Source organism: Corvus kubaryi, unplaced genomic scaffold (genome assembly GCF_017639235.1).
Source record: "Corvus kubaryi isolate FWS band 111438036 unplaced genomic scaffold, C.kubaryi_AGA036_p1.0 37397, whole genome shotgun sequence".
Classification (NCBI taxonomy): Eukaryota; Metazoa; Chordata; class Aves; order Passeriformes; family Corvidae; genus Corvus; species Corvus kubaryi.
The window spans coordinates 19,340,734-19,357,674 of record NW_024581136.1 but is presented as its reverse complement, the minus strand read 5'-3'; the positions used below and the strand labels follow the sequence as shown (position 1 = coordinate 19,357,674).

Sequence of the window (16,941 nt, the reverse complement as noted above, 5' to 3'; positions counted from 1 at the left end):
TGGGGATGGAGCTGTGTTGGGGATGGAGCTGTGTTGGGGATGGAGCCGTGATGGGGATGGAGCTGTGTTGGGGATGGAGCCATGATGGCGATGGAGCTGTGTTGGGGATGGAGCTGTGTTGGGGATGGAGCTGTGTTGGAGATGGAGCCATGACAGGGATGGAGCTGTGTTGGGGATGGAGCTGTGTTGGGGATGGAGCTGTGACGGGGATGGAGCCGTGACGGGGACGGAGCCGTGCTGGGGATGGAACTGTGTTGGGGATGGAGCTGTGTTGGGGATGGAGCTGTGTTGGGGATGGAGCCATGATGGGGATGGAGCCGTGCTGGGGATGGAGCTGTGTTGGGGATGGAGCTGTGTTGGGGATGGAGCTGTGTTGGGGATGGAGCTGTGTTGGGGATGGAGCCATGATGGCGATGGAGCTGTGTTGGAGATGGAGCTGTGTTGGAGATGGAGCCATGACAGGGATGGAGCCATGACAGGGATGGAGCTGTGTTGGGGATGGAGCTGTGTTGGGGATTGAGCTGTGACAGGGATGGAGCCGTGACAGAGATGGAGCCATGACAGGGATCAAGGTGTGACTGACAGGGATGGAGCCCTGTCAGGGGCAGTGTCACATCGCGCTCTCAGAGCTGGCTCTGCACGAGCAGTGCAATTCCACAGCTCTGAAGAAAGGTTACCCACCCCCAGGACCTGCTGCCCAAGGCACCGTGTCACGCCTTGGGAACTCAGCCTCATCCAGAACCACGGTGACCAGGGAAGGTCAGGCTGGTCTTAGGCAGGACATTGGTATCATTTAATGTTTGTAGATGTTTGAAATCTGTGAAATCCTCCACCTTAGAAAAGAGATTTTTAGGATTGGAATGTTTGAACTTCCATATGGATCTATGGATTATGGCCACCATAAGGTTTCGGAGAAGGCACTGGAGAACAGTGCTGAATGGTCATTTTCCTTCTTGTTATTCCTTCCCTTTTAAGTATTTGTTATCTTCAGAGTGGATGAAAACTCCTGGAGAGGATTATCACACAGAGGAATTTGTTATCACTCTTTAACCCTGTGAAAACACCTCCACTCTGAACAAAGCCACCTTGCCTTTGATGTCTGCAGGAGTCGGGGAAAACAGGAGCGGGTGAGACAGCAGAGCAGAGCTGCTCCCTTTGGAAGTCTGAATCCATCAAACAAAACCTCAGGACATTGTTTTAAATGCAGAAAGCAAAGCAGAGCCCTGATAGGGCACATTGCTTTGTAGAGTTAATTTGGGGAGTTCTCAGATCCTTGGTGGCTGAACAGAAATCCTTCCTTAGAATTTTACTGTGGAGATTCTCCACTTTTTTATAGCCCCACCAGAGGAGGATTCTTGTCACAGATGGTTGATAAAAGCAGGGAAGCTGTGAGTGCCCACGGGTGAAGCAGCTCCAAAATGCTTTATTTTGTGCACAGGGAATCTGTCATTGTAAGAAGTTTGAGGTTTTTTCAAATGTTGTATCTTTGAATCATGATTAAATTATAGTCTGATCATAGACTGAATATGAGGATGTTGATGAAATAACCTGTGGATAATGCAAGGATACTCATCCAGGTGCCTTACATAGGTCTGGGTGTGCCATCTCTGGAATTGAATTTGATATCTTGACTTTACCTAGAATTTTTTATAGTAATGTTAATGGTTACTATAAACACAAACTAATTTCATTGACAGCAAGAAGTTTGGCTTCTCTATTTATTTCCTTTTATCTAATGCAAAGTACTTTTTGAAATAATCCTAGAAATTTCTTGTGTGAAGTAGCTCCTGGCAAAGACAAAATAAAGGTGTGGTTCTGTTACATTTAACAAGCAGAGAAATGCTTTACGAGTATAAAAAATGATTAATGAATTTCTTGTATTTAACTTTAAATATGTCTAATTATGAGGAGAAATAAGAGGAACAGACTGACACCTTTTTCTTTATATTGTCGAAATTAATATTAAGTTTAAAAGATTCGTTTTCATGTGGAACTGGCTTTAAAATGATGTTTTTAACTCCTGGAGTTCAACTGTTGCTCTATGAACATTTGAATTAAATCTCTGCTGGAGAGGCCAAGGTCCAGGACAACAGTGACACAGCAGAGGTGACTCTGAAAGAGAGGGAAAAAACCAGCACAGAAGCTTTAACTCCTTCCACAAGTTCAGGCACATTTGCAAATAATTATTTTCAGCATCTTCCTGCTACATCCAAATCTGTCAGATCAACCTATTCTCAGCTGGTGTAGAATCAGATCGTTCCTGCTCTGAGGTGAAGCCTCATTAGCCTTCACAAAACAATATCAACAGGAAATGTCTGGAATGATGGGACTGCAGAGGTGGAAAACTGCTGGTGGAAACACAGATACCTGACAAGCCATTAATGAGATCATTAAAAACAGGCAAAAATTCAATTCCATCTGAAAATGCGAGACTTGTAAAATGCTGAAAAATACATCAAAAAGCTGTTACATAGCTAAAAATGCTCAGGGAGTTTTGCATCCTAATGTAGGGCATTGACTGACACGCAAGTGAAGGAAAAATATCAATATTAAATCAAATGGAATGGCAGGCTGTAACTTCTCCCATCCGTGGGAACATTTCATGTGGGAATTGTACAAGTATTTCAATGGAAGTGCACAAAAATCCCCTTAGGGAGACAGAGGTACAGAGGCTGCAGGGCTGCTCATGCCCAAAGCTACAGCAAGGGTGACAATGCAGCCTTGGCAAATGTATTCCTCAATGGATTTTGTCAGGGAATTATATTTTTGGAAATATTGCTGGAAGTGTTTGAGGCCAGGTTGGACGGGGCTTGGAGTAACCTGGTGTGTGGAAGGTCCCATGGCAGGGACAGGACTCAGTGGGCTTTAAGTTCCCTCAAACCCAAACCATTCTGGGATTTATGATAAGATTTTATGAAGTTCTTAGGAAATTGATCAGGTTTAAATGATCTGGATTGTGACAAAGGGATCTCTGATGCAAAAGCCTTAGATTAATGAATTTCTCTTACAGAATTGTGGAAAAATTTGGGTTTGAAGAGACCTCAAAGCTCATCTCATTCCAACCCTCTGCCGTGGGTGACTCATGGTGCTCAGTGTGGAATTCCAGCTGAGTAGGAGGTGGGAATGAGCTCCTGTGCAGATCATGCCCATCCCAAGGGACAGTGCTCAGCCTCCGGATCCATCGGCTCCCGTTCGATGGCCGCCTTGTCCGTAATCTCTCGGCAGACTCCTGCAGCTAATCTTCCTATTGATTTTGGCTTAGGAACACCTGGAGCTGTTCAATCCCTAATAAAATCTGAGGAGTTCGGTTTTCGAGCCATTTAACTCATTTGGAGGCAGAGTTTATTTATTTTCTGAGGAGCAATCGAAGAGCTCTGCTTGTTCCTGAGTAAAGGCGTCAGACGGACAAGTGAAAACCGAGCCAAAATCTATCCAACCACTGCCCTGCAACTGGAATGTTTCGGGCTACCATGCATCTGCCTGGATTTTCCCTCCTTTTCCTTCTCTTCAGCTCTATTTTCCCAGTTTAACTGGAGAGAAAAAGCCCATCTCTTCCTGATCCTGTGTTTCAATCCTGCACCACAAATCCCGATGGATCCGGGTTGGAAGGAAGGCCAAACTTTCTGATTGCCTTTCCAATTGTTCTTCTGGTTTCCCCTTCTGTTATTTTCTCCACCCTGCTCCAGATCCAGATGTTTTGTTCAGGAATTCTGGCAGATTTGCTGAGGAGAAACCAAGGTGAGACAAAGCAAAGGGTGCAAATTTTGGGGGATCGGGTGTGCAGATGGGGTCACCTTCCTGTATTCAGTGCCAGATACCCTGGAATCCTGCTCAGTTCTTCAGGCAAGGCAGAAATTACCAAAGCTCAACAGGAGAAAAATCAAGGAACTTTTGCCTGGGTAGAAATTGTTACTGGAATGGGGAGAAGGCTGAGGTATGGAAATGGAAAAAACATGGGAAGAGTTCACACTTCCAGGTATTTATTTACCTTTATTTATGTTATTTACCGTTAAATAAAGCCAATTTTTTAGTGAAAATAGTGTTATATTTAATTGCAAGGCCCTTGCAGAAAGTCTGTAATATTTCATTGCATAGCTGATAAGCTTAAATCTCTGTCAGATAACATCTCACTTTTCTATTTATTTAAATGATGAAAGGTGGATGTTTTATGACTAAAATGATTTAATGACTTTTTCTTTTACGTTTTCTTAACCAGGGTGACATTTAGACAAGGGAAAGGAAAAAAAAAAGTCAGACCAGCCATCAATAAATGGTTTCATTGGTTAAATTTTAATGTTATTTTTAAGCAAATAATGAATTTGACTAATAACTGCAGAGCCAGACACTATTCATTCCATAATTAGCTTGACAGTCACCATCAATCCTGTAGTTTTGTTCAGCTTATTATAAAATCTTGTCTCCTTTTCCCACCTAACATCTTCCCAAGTTGCATTCCATGAAACAGGAGGTTTCTGAAGATTCTCCAAGCAAATCTTTGACAATGACAGAGCTCCAGCCACTGGAGGTGAGCACCCAGCCCTGAGATTGAGCCTGGAGCCAAAACGTGGGGAATATTGAGAATATTGACAGTCTGGGAGAGCTTTCAGCCTGGATCAGGGCTATTTTGGTAGGAGAGTTAAACCTGCAAGCTTCAGATGGAAATCTGAATTGAGCCCAGCCAAAACACCTGCCCTGGTTGGGCACAGGCCAGCAGCTCTGGGGGACTGAGGGGACATCACACAGCCTTTAATCACAGGCCTGAGGAGAAGAAATTACCTTGGATGAGAAGCTTTGACACGTTCACGTCAGATGGATGGGAGATTCCTCAAATGCTGAATCCAAATAACAAAGCCTTCCCACTTTTCAGGAAATCAACTCAGTAGTGACAAGATAAGAGAAAATGGCACCAAGCTGTGCCTGGGGAGGTTCAGGCTGGAGATCAGGAAGAATTTGTTCATGGAAAGGGTAGTCAGGCATTGCAGAGGGGTTGGAGTCCCTGGAGGTGTCCAAGGAATGCCTGGACATAGCACTCAGTGCTCTGGGATCAGTCACAGGTTGGACTCAATGGCCCTGGAGGTCTTTTCCAACCTAAATAATTACATCATTCTACTTCCAGCATAATGCCAAATAGGTGAGAAGATGTGGGGATTTGTGCATTAGGGAAAATGATTGCAACACTTTAATTCATTTGTTTTATTTATTTTTATTATGAAAATACATCCACATCCATTGAGATGCTGCAACTCCTGTAGATAAAATGCATTATCTCCCTTTGCTCGTACTCCCAGGAGTGGGAGAAATTCTTGGAACCTTCCTGGACTTCCCGCAGCAGCTTGCAAAGTATTTATCATACAGCTGTGTTGGAGAATAAACATTTATTTTCCAATGGAAAAAAAAAAAAGAGTACAAATGTTTTGGTGTGTGTTAATAGTATTTAACACCTGAATTTGGCAGCAGTGCTGCCGTTGGGAAGCCAACTCTCACTGCTCCCTCTGCAAGGAGAAACTCCTCTTGTAACAAGTGGCTCACAATCCTCACGGTGTTTTTATTCTGTACTTTGCACTTGTGCTTCTTGACAGATTTAGAGCACTTTGTGAAAGCAATAATTGGCCTGGGAATACACCTGGCAGGCTTTCCCAGGGAGGAGCAGGAATTGGACTGCCTGAGGTCTTTCATTAAGCGCTAAAACCGACGGAACATGGTACCAGGACTGCCGCGTCCTTCCAGGAACGCTGGGAGCCTGTGCCCCTCTCCACCCTCCCTGGAGCTTTGTGGCCTCATGCTGATAGAGAGGAGGGTTAGATGGGATGCTGGGAGGGAATTGTTCCCTGTGAGGGTGGTGGGGCCCTGGCACAGAGTGCCCAGAGAAGCTGTGGCTGCCCCTGGATCCCTGCCCTATCCCAGTCTGGACGAGGTTTGGAACAACCTGGTCTATGGAAGGTGATTCTGTGATGACCCGAGAAACCTGGAATGTCCTTTGGTGTAGAGGAAAGTCCAGAGAAGCTGAGCTGATCCATCTCCATGAAGGAATGCCCAGGATGGGCAGGGAGGTCCTGTCCTGCAGCACTTCCCATTCTTTGTCAGGAAGGAAGTTGTCAGGACAGACTTGTCCAGTGGGAAAGACAATCTGCTGGGTTTTGGGGTTGTTCTATTTTGATTTTGGGGGTTGTTGTCATTGTGTTACTTTTTTTAAAATTTCAAACTGTCTCTTTTCTCACAAAACTGTAAAATCTCTTCTCATGAATTCACAGAAAGATGCTTTGGGAACTGAATGCAACAGGGCCGTGTTCTGGCCGTTAATGCTTATGCCTGGATTTGGAGATGCCTCCTAGAATAAAACCAGAAAACTGCACCTCTGGAGGAGTTTTTAATAATACAGAAGGAGAAAAGTGTGTCCCACTTGAGCTGTTCATATTGTGAGCTCCTATCTGAAGAAATATTTCTGACGGGATTCAAAGACCCTGGAAGAAATCCTATATAGGTAATATTTAGATTTATTGTCGATTGTAAGGAATTGATACCTAAGAAACTAAAAAGCTTTTTCTGTGCAATCATCAGATCTTTTTGAAGTGAAGAGAGATTGGATAGAAGTCAGTGGGAGAATTAAAATAGAATTATTATGTAAAATTGTTTTGGAAGGAAAATGAAGTGCTTTTCCATCTGAGACATCCCAGTTTCTTCCGTTCACTGTGGTTCTCTTTCCTCTTAAAAAAAAATTCTGATTATATTCCTTATGCCTGTTTTCACTCATGGAAGGTAATTTTAGGAAATTAATTTCCCTCATTAGATTGTATAACTCAATACTAATTTACTGAAATGATCTCAGGAAGGAGAGGTAGGCTCATCTTTAGATATTACAATATTTCAGTAAGAAACCTGGGAACTTTATTATTTCTGTCAGCTTGGGGAATTTGGTTAAGGTCTGGTTTGAAGGATGGGCTATGAAATCCCTAATAAACATCTCTGCCCAGAACACTCAAGTGTTTTAAGGCTGCTCTAATATTCCTCTCACAGATGTGCTACTGAATGAATCAGAACCGAGCTTATACCCTTAGGTTAGGCCCTGTCTCAAACTCAGACTAAAAGTCCTTATTCAGGGAAATCATTTATGAAATGCAATTTGTCCTGAAGTGCTTCTGAAACCTCTATCCCTGAAACGAAAGCATAATTAAATAATAAACCCCCAGAATTAATGCAGAAGGTCTTTTTGGTAATTTGATATTTTTTGGAAGGAAATAAACAAGAGAAATAACACTTGGACTCTTTGGGAGAGGATCTTTCTTAGTAAAGTCATGTGCATTAGATTATAATATAATTACTTGTGTGTGGAAAATATAGATATTCCTATGGGTGATTCAGGCAGTAAAACTATATTAAATTAAAACAAAACTAGGAATTTATATTTTATTCAAGCCAGCAATACCAAATCCATTCCCTCCTTAAATCTCAGCAAAAAACCAGGTTTTCCGTGACAGCATAACAAAAAAACCCCCATAAAACCAGATATTATCACCACTATGAGGCAGGGGAATGACAGGTTAAAACTTGAGGTCTAAAAGTCAATATCAAAGTGGAGAGGTTGATTAATGATCTTAAAATACAGGAAATAATGCCAAAGCTTCAAGAAAAGCAGGTTTTGCTGAATATGATTTTCAGCGGAAGAAATGAAGCCACAAGTTGAGAGCAGAACATGAAATAAATATAAGTGAGGAGAACTGGGAATAGAAAAAAGTGCAAGACAAGTTGGTGTGTTCCATAAAACATGAACAAATGCTTAGCAGCATTTTACAGTTAAAAAGAGGGATTTTGTTGAGCATGTACAGGTCAGAGATGTCTGGCCCTGAGCAGTTTGGAATCTGCAGCGCAGGTGGGCCCTAAATTGATGTATTTTTTACATCCATCACACACATACATTTGTATATGGACAAAACCCCCCCCAAATTCAACTTATTAGACAGAAAAAAAGAAATCAACACTGAATTTTGGGGGTTCTTAAAGTCTTTAGTTGGACCATGATTTTAACCAAAGGTTTTTTTAGTGCTGTCTTGGATTCTGTTGCTGCCTCATTGTTAATCTTCAATCTGGGCCGAAAACCTCAAATAAAAATATTGTCTTGCATATTTGCTGCTTTAAGTAACACACCCAGCTTCCTCCTAACCTCTTGCCTTGCTTTTGACGGCTTCATAAATACATAAAAGCTTGCCTTGAACGTTTTAGCAGTTGTTAAAGCAGCCAGAGAGATAAAAGAAGTTTAAAGGACACGCAAAGATTGAATTACGGCGTTTCCCAGCATTTGGATGACAAAGTTTGACCATTATGAGGGATAAATCAATTTGCAGGTGCTGTGGACAGGGAGCTGAGGCTGGAGCTGAAACTGCTCCCCTGGGAAATGTGCTCAGAGATAAAAGGAGTCATATTTCTTATTTTGTGTGGAGAAACACGGAAGGGATTTTTAGAGAGCGGGAGATACGCAAAAATTTCCCAGGAAAAGGAGAAGGGAGAAGAGAATGTGTATTACAGCTCTAAAACTTCCCAGTTAACAGTCTAAAGATATTTCACATTATTTAGAATTTAAAGTGAAATATGTACATCAATTACAAAAATTCAGTTATTTAGAAATTGAACAGGGTTTCATACATATTTGTGTTCTACATTTTACTCTTAAAGGAGTAAAATTCTGGGTTCCTAGCAAGATTCCCATGATTAGTGATTGGAATTGATGATCTTAGGGTTAATGATTCTATGAAATGAGGAGCACCACGAGAAACTGAAGAACATCCCCTGGCGCTACTGGAACCAAGAGCAAATGGCAGGAAGTGCTGTGGAAGTTCTCCTGTTTGTTATCCAAGGTCCCAAAATGTCCCTGGAAGGAGTGGCCTGGAGAAGGTTTGGAAATCTGGTCAGTGCTTTATAATGAGTAGAAATTTTCCTTTTTTTTTATCCTCTCATGTTTTCTCCTTCCCTTTTTATTCACCAAGAATCCCTAAACAATTGCAGATATTCCCTATTCTCCTCAGAGTAATTTCCTGCCCTTATCAAGATTGTGTCACATAAATGAAGAGTTTAATTCCCTGTAATCACATCTCAAATGGCAACCACTCCATCTCCTCAACCTTTGGAGCATTCTGTGATGGGATTAACTGGAGATTCTCCCCTTCTGCAGCCTCAGCAGCCTGGAAGGACAGGAATGGCAATGGAAATCCAGCATTTAAAGGTTTAGTGTGGTTCCTCAGGCTGGGGGCTGTCCTGCCCACTTGCTAAATCAGGCACAAAGATTTATTTTCTGTTGTTTTATCAACATGAAACAAACTTGGGAAAGACCAAACTCTGGAATGCCACAAATCAATTTGTGTGGTTCTGGCTGTAATGAGAGAGACAAAAAGCGAGGGGGGCTTTTTTTATTCTGCTTTCCACTTCAGCTGTGTGTGTGCTGCTAATTGAAACCCTTCTCCTGGGCTCCAGCTGGAGCTGTTCCAGATGGGAGCAGGGGGAGCCAAGGTAATGTCTGCTCGAGTTTGTAAAGCTTTAACCTGCCTCAGACAGCAGATGAGTCCTTTCAGAGCACATGATCCACGGGAGCACTTGCAAATGAATTGCCACATGTTAGAACGCTCTTCCAGCCTGGTGAGAGAGCCTGACTAAAGCCTGGATAAAGGAATCTGGGAAACCCAGGGGAGGAAAGGGGAAAGGAAAAGGGAAAGGAAAGGGGAAAGGAAAAGGGAAAGGAAAGGGGAAAGGAAAGGGGAAAGGAAAAGGGAAAGGAAAGGGGAAAGGAAAGGAAATGGGAAAGGAAAAGGAAAGGAAAGGGGAAAGGCTTTCTGAAGTGGGCAGGGCTGGGGAAATGCTCTGGGAAAAGGAGGGACCACTTTCCTTCCAATATCAGCTCAGCTTTGCTTCTCTTCTTGGGATAGCTATATCCCTGTACTCCTTTGAGAATAACATTCAGCGATTCCAAATCCTGACTGTTTCTCTCTGATATCACAGAATCCTAGAACGGTTTGGGTTGGAAGGGAACTTAAAGTTCATCCAGTGCCACCCCCTGCCACGGGCAGGGACACCTTCCATTGTCCCAGACTGCTCCAAGCTCGGTGCAACCTGGCCTTGGACACTTCCAGAGATCCAGGGGCAGCCCCAGCTTCTCTGGGCAGCCTGAAATATCAGCATAAGAACTGCTTGAACCCTGATGCAGAGAGAGTTTTCAGGTTAAATCGTGGTGCTCAGAGTGGGGGGTTTAGAAACCAATGTCCTCTGCATCTCAGTCTAAACACAAACAGCACAAAACATCAAAGTTATACCCCAAAAAACTGTCTGGCTGCTATTTCTAAAAACCCACTGAAACACTCTGACTTCAGTTCCACGAATATTTCTCTCCTGATGTGGACATGGAGTTCATTAGTGACTGTCTGGGAGTAAAACCCTGAATATTTATCCATAGCCTAAAGCCCCGGAGTCACATCCAGTGAAATCATCTCTTAACTGTGCACTGGTTGTGCTTGCCCACGTAATTGGGAGAGATGGTAAAATACTTAAGTGCTTCTTGGGAGCTTTGTGTCAGAGTTATTTCATCATGGACTTGTTTTTGGTGTTGTTACGGACCCGGCTGGGGCCCCTTTTTAGAGCACAGTCCTCGTTTCAGCAGAGATGAGGAAATCTCTCTGATCATCCCCCTCTGAGAGGAGATCTTTTCCTGGGTTAATTGGACAAGCAGTGACATTTTGAAAAATTAGAGGATTTGGCCATTCCAAAAATATTTCGAGGATATTTTTGCTGCCTCCAAACTCAACCACAGCTTGACCTAAAAAGTGCTTAACTTGCTGTGGTGCAATGTCATTTCTTCGGGAATTTTTAGTGCACTTTGGATGCGTGATTCCAGCGTGGCCTGCCAATGCTCCAGGAGAGGGGATTTATGTTCTCTACCCAAACCCATTCCAGTTTAATTAAAGAAAACCAGCCTACACTTCCAGCATGAAAACCGTCAATACTCGAAATCAGTGAAATTCCTATTCATGCTCCACTTAAGACTTCGAGTCCTAATGGGAGCTGCAGTGGCACAAAATGATTCCATTTATTCTGGATAATTTCAGGAATACTCCAGTCAGTGTCTCTTTGGCAAACAGCCTTTAAAAGAAGGTGATTTCAGAAGCAGAACTCCCTCTGAGCAAACTATTGTTCAGTGCCAGATGATCCTGCTTGGGTGGAGCCTTGTGGGTGTCTCAGAAATGTTACCACCCCGAGATGTTTACAATTTCTTCATCAGGTGGCTTTTAATGTCTGGAAGAGGCGTGTGACACTTATTTTTAGGTTCTGTCCTTTTCTTCCTCTCCTTGCAGCTCCCCCAATATCGGTGTTTCCTTAGAAACCCTGGCTGTCAGCTGGCATCATAAAAATCTGAGATGACACCGAGCTGGCTTTTGGGGGAGGTGATTATTGTGCAAACAACGTGTTTTCTATTGCTGGCAAAACTCCTGGCTTTAATCCTCATCCCAAAAACTATAATTTCAGTCAAGATTTAGGAGAGGGAGGGGTCTTTCTGTGCTTTTCTTTGCATTCCTGGTTGAGAAGGAGGATTACTCTGAGGGAAGGCTCATTGCTATGCAGAGGTAGAACCTCTTTAAGCCCTGGGTTGATGCTGGATGGATCTGTTGTCATGAGAGCAGCATGCTGGGCTTGCATAACTCTTTGGAGGTGTTTATGTACAAGCTCTCCCAAGGGTGATGTTTTATCAAACCTTATTACAAAAGTGCTCCTCTCTGCGAGCCATCGAATGCTTTGGGAGCATTAAAATGCAGAGTTGTGTCTGGTCAAGGAGAAGCAGAGGCTGTGTTTCATATTCATGTGAAAGATAACACCCAGAAATTTCCAGAAGATTTTATAGGAGCTGCAGCTGTCCTGTGCTGGGGTCACCTACAGGGACCTGCATTAGAATCTCAAAATGTTTTAGGTTGGAAGAGAGTTTGAAGCTCATCCCATTCCATCCCCTGCCATGGGCAGGGACACCTCCCACTGTCCCAGGCTGCTCCAAGCCCTGTCCAACCTGGCCTTGGACTCTGCCAGGGATCCAGGGGCAGCCACAGCTTCCCTGGGCAGCCCAAGGACCCATTAGGATGGGTCGGTAGGTTTGTTTCTGTTTTGTTCAGATTTTTTATTTCTCTCTGCGCTGCTTGTGTGGAAGGGCCTTGATTAACCCCTTCTCCTGCCTCCTCTGCCCTCTGTGTCCCACCAGAGGGACCTTTTGTGCATTATGCCCAAATTCCTTATCTCCTTCTGGGAATATGAATTGGTGTTTGTTGCTGATTTAATCAAAGACAATGAATTCCAGCTGGGGTTTGTGGTTGTTATAAATTAAGAAGTGATCTCCTCCTGTACTTTGCATCGGTGAGGCCTCACTTGATGATCGTAGAGCTCTTTCCCATCCTAAATAATTCCACAATCCAAAGCTGGTTTCTTTACTCTGTCAGAGGTGAGGGATGACAGCGAGGACAGGAGGATCCTGGCAGAGAACTTTCCAGAAGAGACACAACAGCTGAACTCTCAACACTGAGAACCTCTCCCCTCACACCTTCGAGCAGCAGGGAGAGCACTGGGGCAAACCGAGGATGAATTCCTCATGGAGTGAACTCACAGTCCCTGGGCTCACACTGCTGCCCTGTGCTCTCAGCTGGGCTCCCTGGGGATTTCCCTCCGGGTTTTGAGGTGGGCAGGTGGATTTGGCTTTATTTGTCCCCAAATGTGCAAATTGCTGCCATCGCTTGTGTTGGAGCACTAAAGGTTAAATCCTGGGTGTGGCAGCCGCGCTGCTCTGCCAGAGGGTTTCTTTTGGGATGTGCCCAGGGAATGTGGGATGAGTGTTGGAGCTCGAACCAGGCTGGGTTTAACCCCACCAGAGCTAATTTCAGCACCTCGGATGTGATTTACAGCGTGATGCTGTCTCATACTCAGGAAGGATTTGCACATTGAGGTAGTTTCTGCTCTGGGTGAGGGCTGTGGCTGGTTAAATGCTGAAAGGAAAAAAAACCCAAAACCCGTTCTGCCTTTGAAACAGAGGGATTTCCATGCAGGATCAGGCTGGGAATTTCCTTATTTTAACCTCTCTTCTGGCAGTCGTTCTTTACGAAGGTGTGAGGAGCTCATCACACACAACTGGGGAATGATTTTCTCACCAGGGAATGTTTTTTCCCTAATTCCCTCAGTTATCACTGACCCCTGACCCAAGCACAAGGCTTCTTATCTTTGATACAATTATTTTTATCCCAGAAAATGCCCAAATCTCAGAACTTCCCATACCCTCAGCAAACAGGTGCCCCTTGCACCATTCCCGCGGTGCAGAAAGGAAAGGAAAGCACATTCCTTACTCTTCTAGTTCTTCCTCTAAAAAAAAAAAAATGCAAATCAGAAAGAATCAGAGCGAAATACTTGAGGAAAGGTCACTGTGCTGAGCTGCTTTGAAACTCAGGTAAAAGAACAGTGATAATCCCATTACAGAGGAGCCACAGATGCTTTAATTCAATCCTGCAAACCAGGGGAGCCCACACGGAGACGTCGCTGCTGCTCTCAGGAAGTTTTTGTGCTGCAGGAGAAGGTGCTGGTGGCACCTTGAGCTGCCCCCTTGGGCACAGGGAAAAGGGATGGGATGGTGATGGTGGGGAAATTGTGTGGGCATGGAGATGCTGAGGAAGGACATCCCATTCCGGGGTGATCCAAAACTTCACCTAAAGGAAACTGCAGCTTTACAGACTTGAGATTTTATTCATTTTTGTCTGATTTGGACAGTGATGCTCTGCCAGCCCTGGTGGGAAGGGACACTTGGTACCTTCTCCTGCTTGAACCTCCTGAGGCCAAGGAGGAGAGTTTTATTTTCTGTTTGCAGAGTTCAATTCTCCCCTCTCTTGAACCAGAAACCTCAATTCCTTTACGAGCCACGGCTTCAGGGCCTGCAACACCAAATCCCTGCCAGTGTTACCAAGTCAGATCTGTCCTCTATTTATGTTTATTTTATAACTGAGCAGGAAGGGTCAGTTTTGGTGTGTGGCAAAGGCCGTTTTTCCATGAGCAGACCTTGATGGACCAAGATACAAAGGGTGACAAAGTTATCACTTTGAAAATGTCTCTTTAGAGTACAGATATTATGAATTCATTCTTTCTTTTTTTTTTTTTTTTTTTTTTTTTTTTGCCTTGAATTAAAACCCACCAAGTGCAGCTATCTTTGGTTCCCTTGTCTGACACGGCTTTGCCAGTCTGTAAATTTTCTTTCAAATTAGCAGACCGAGTTTCCTTATCAACCCTTAGCCAGTTGCAATTACTGTCACTCTTTTCAGCACAGTTAATAGCTTTGTGCCAACTAAACTGAAACTTTTGTCAGGAATTGTGAGTTTCCTGAGTGCCCTGAAGTCGCTGATATTGTTTTAAACATAAGAGCTCTTTTAGACATGGGGGTGACAGGCAGAGCCAAACTTTGCTCTCTGACTTCCCAAATTGCACTGGACAATTCAGCAGAAGCTGAGGGCATGAAGGATTAGTTTTCCCCTCATTTTTTGAGGGATTATATACAATTTTTTTTCTGGAACAATACAGTTTAAAGTAGAATAAACAGAACATGCACAAAACAGCTTGTGAAAAATGTGTGGTACAAATGTAGGGTCTTTGGGGAATCAGTGTGATGCATCTAAAATGCTGCTGAAAATGTTAACTAGTCCCATATATCCAGGATAAAGGAGGTAGTTTTCATAATTAAGAAATGTATAGAACTGAGAGGAAAATAGATTCAGGTGCCAGGGCAGCTGGACTTGCCTTGCTGTGTTTTCTCACTAATATTTTTGGGAAAGGGTCTTTTATGGGAGAGAATCCTAGAGAGAGAGGGAGGTGCAGGTATTTCTTCTGACAAGAAAGGTGGTTTCAGCTCTTTTCTGATGTCAGTATCACTAAGGATACTTCACATCTCTTCCTGGTGTTTCCTGCCAGTGAATATTTAGACATTTACCAACTTGGAGGCTTTTGAGGTCGTAGGAAAGGGATCTATAACGTCTCTGGGGAGCTCAGCTGGTGTGTGACACAGGAATGTTTGGGATGGGGACCCTTCTCCATAGGACAGAGCCAGGCCTTGCCCTCTGCATGGGAATTAAAGCTCTTTCTGTAAGAAGTGAGGGGTTTACAAGGGATTTTTTTTGGAAAAAGAGCAAGTTTGCCTGATTTAAGGAGAGCATCCTTGCTCTGGGGCAGTGAGGCAGAAGATGTGAGAGCTCCTTTGCCTCCTTGCTGCTTTTCTGTATTCAGCTGTGGGAGGAGGGAGTTGGCAGCGGGTTTCTTTGCTGAACACATATTTATATACAACACTGGGGGGGATTTTAATGTTTGTCCCAGTGTTTTCCAAGCTTTTTTCTCCAAATGAGCCAAAGCAGCAGTGAGACCTCTCGGGCCCCATTGCAGCACTCAGAGCACAGTGGGAGAACAGCCCTGAGACCATCTGCCCATCATGTCCTGCCTCTGGCAGTGGCCAAGAGCAGATGTCCAGGGCCAGGATATAAAAACTGGGCAAACACTGAGAGAGAATTCCTCTGGATATCCTCTCCCAGCTTCCAATAATCTGCTGTTTAGGGATTTTCTGGGAAGTGGCAGCTACATCACAGCCTCTAACAGCCCTCAGTGGACCTTCCTGCTGCAAAGTCTGCCTCGTTATCCCTTTGCACAACGGGATGGAATGATTTGAACGAGCAGTCCTAAAGCAGAAATTTCCTCTTTTTCATGCTGGTTAGACCACCTCCAAAGCATTGTTCTAATGGGATTTATCCTGATTTGGTAAAACTGAGGGAATGTTGCAGCCAGCTCTCCCAATCATTATTACTGGGGTGTCTCTAAATAGGTGCTTGCTACCAGGGCTTGGCCTCCAAAGGAAAAAGGACAAGAGTTGCTGTAAAAAAAGATGGTCCAAACTGCTAAAAATATGTTGTTCTGGGGTTTGAAGTCACATTCATGCTTCCAACAGAGAAATTAATTTGGTTGTCCCTGACAGAGCCTTTGCTCCCTGTGGGTTTATCCACAGAACTGTTTCTTCAGAGGACAATTAAAGCACACAGTGCTGAGAGTAAGGGAGAAGGGTATGGACACAGTGGAATAATAACAGTGCCCCAAATGCTCCTTTAATTACTTCCTTCTCTTCAGATCTCCTTCCTGGCCTGTCTCTTTGTTTGTATTTGTTTTCCATCAGCAGGATCCAGTCTCTTCCTGAATATATTTCCCCGAGTAACTCGCTAGAAATAGCCCACATTTGATCCTACACTAAATGTTTTCATGGGGACCAAAATCCAGCTGAGTGAAGAACATTGGATCAAAAATATATATTTATAAAAACCAAATAAACTGAAAAACACCCTTCCCCCAACAAACCCGACCCTCAGGAATAAAAGTTCCTGCTGATACTCTGTTTTCCCTTTTTTCCTTCCCTTCTCTCTTAGTTATTTCTAAATGAAAAATAAACAACAATAAATTCAGGATCAGGCTCCCGCTGTTCCTGTAGAACCAGCAAGAATATTTGTTCCAAAATTTTTGCAGGGTAGTTGTGGGTTATTAGGAATAAAACAGGGTAGAAGAAGTTCTTGGAAGTCTGGTTGGCCCCAGGACAGTGGAGCCTACACCAGGAAGCTGCCCAGCTTTGGAGGAGGATTTCCATCTTACACTGCTACTCCAGCTCTTGAAAAACCCCATTCTGCTGGCTCTTCAATTCCTGATTTTAAGCCAGGCCTTGGGTGAACAACTGTGAGAGAAAAGAAGACACCTCTGCAACTTGAAGTGTAAGATTTTTACCCTTGTGTGTTCCTTTACACCTTTCTGGCTTAAAGCCTGTGTGATTTCCCCTTCTGAACTCCCTGTGGTCCCAACCACCACTTTCTGGGCAAGTCTTCCTCTACCACCTCAGCCACACTAATTCCTGGGATATTTTCCATGCAA

At 43.8% G+C, this 16,941-nt stretch overlaps 1 long non-coding RNA gene across 1 annotated transcript in view; it reads left to right on the top strand.

Annotated features, from left to right (window-relative positions):
- Positions 1–16,941, top strand: part of LOC121671112 — a 53,489-nt gene that overhangs the window by 21,669 nt on the left and 14,879 nt on the right. The window contains exons 7-9 of the long non-coding RNA XR_006018396.1: positions 3,011–4,525; positions 6,252–6,481; positions 8,730–8,899. This is a non-coding gene — a long non-coding RNA (uncharacterized LOC121671112). The remainder of the gene's footprint in view (positions 1–3,010; positions 4,526–6,251; positions 6,482–8,729; positions 8,900–16,941) is intronic.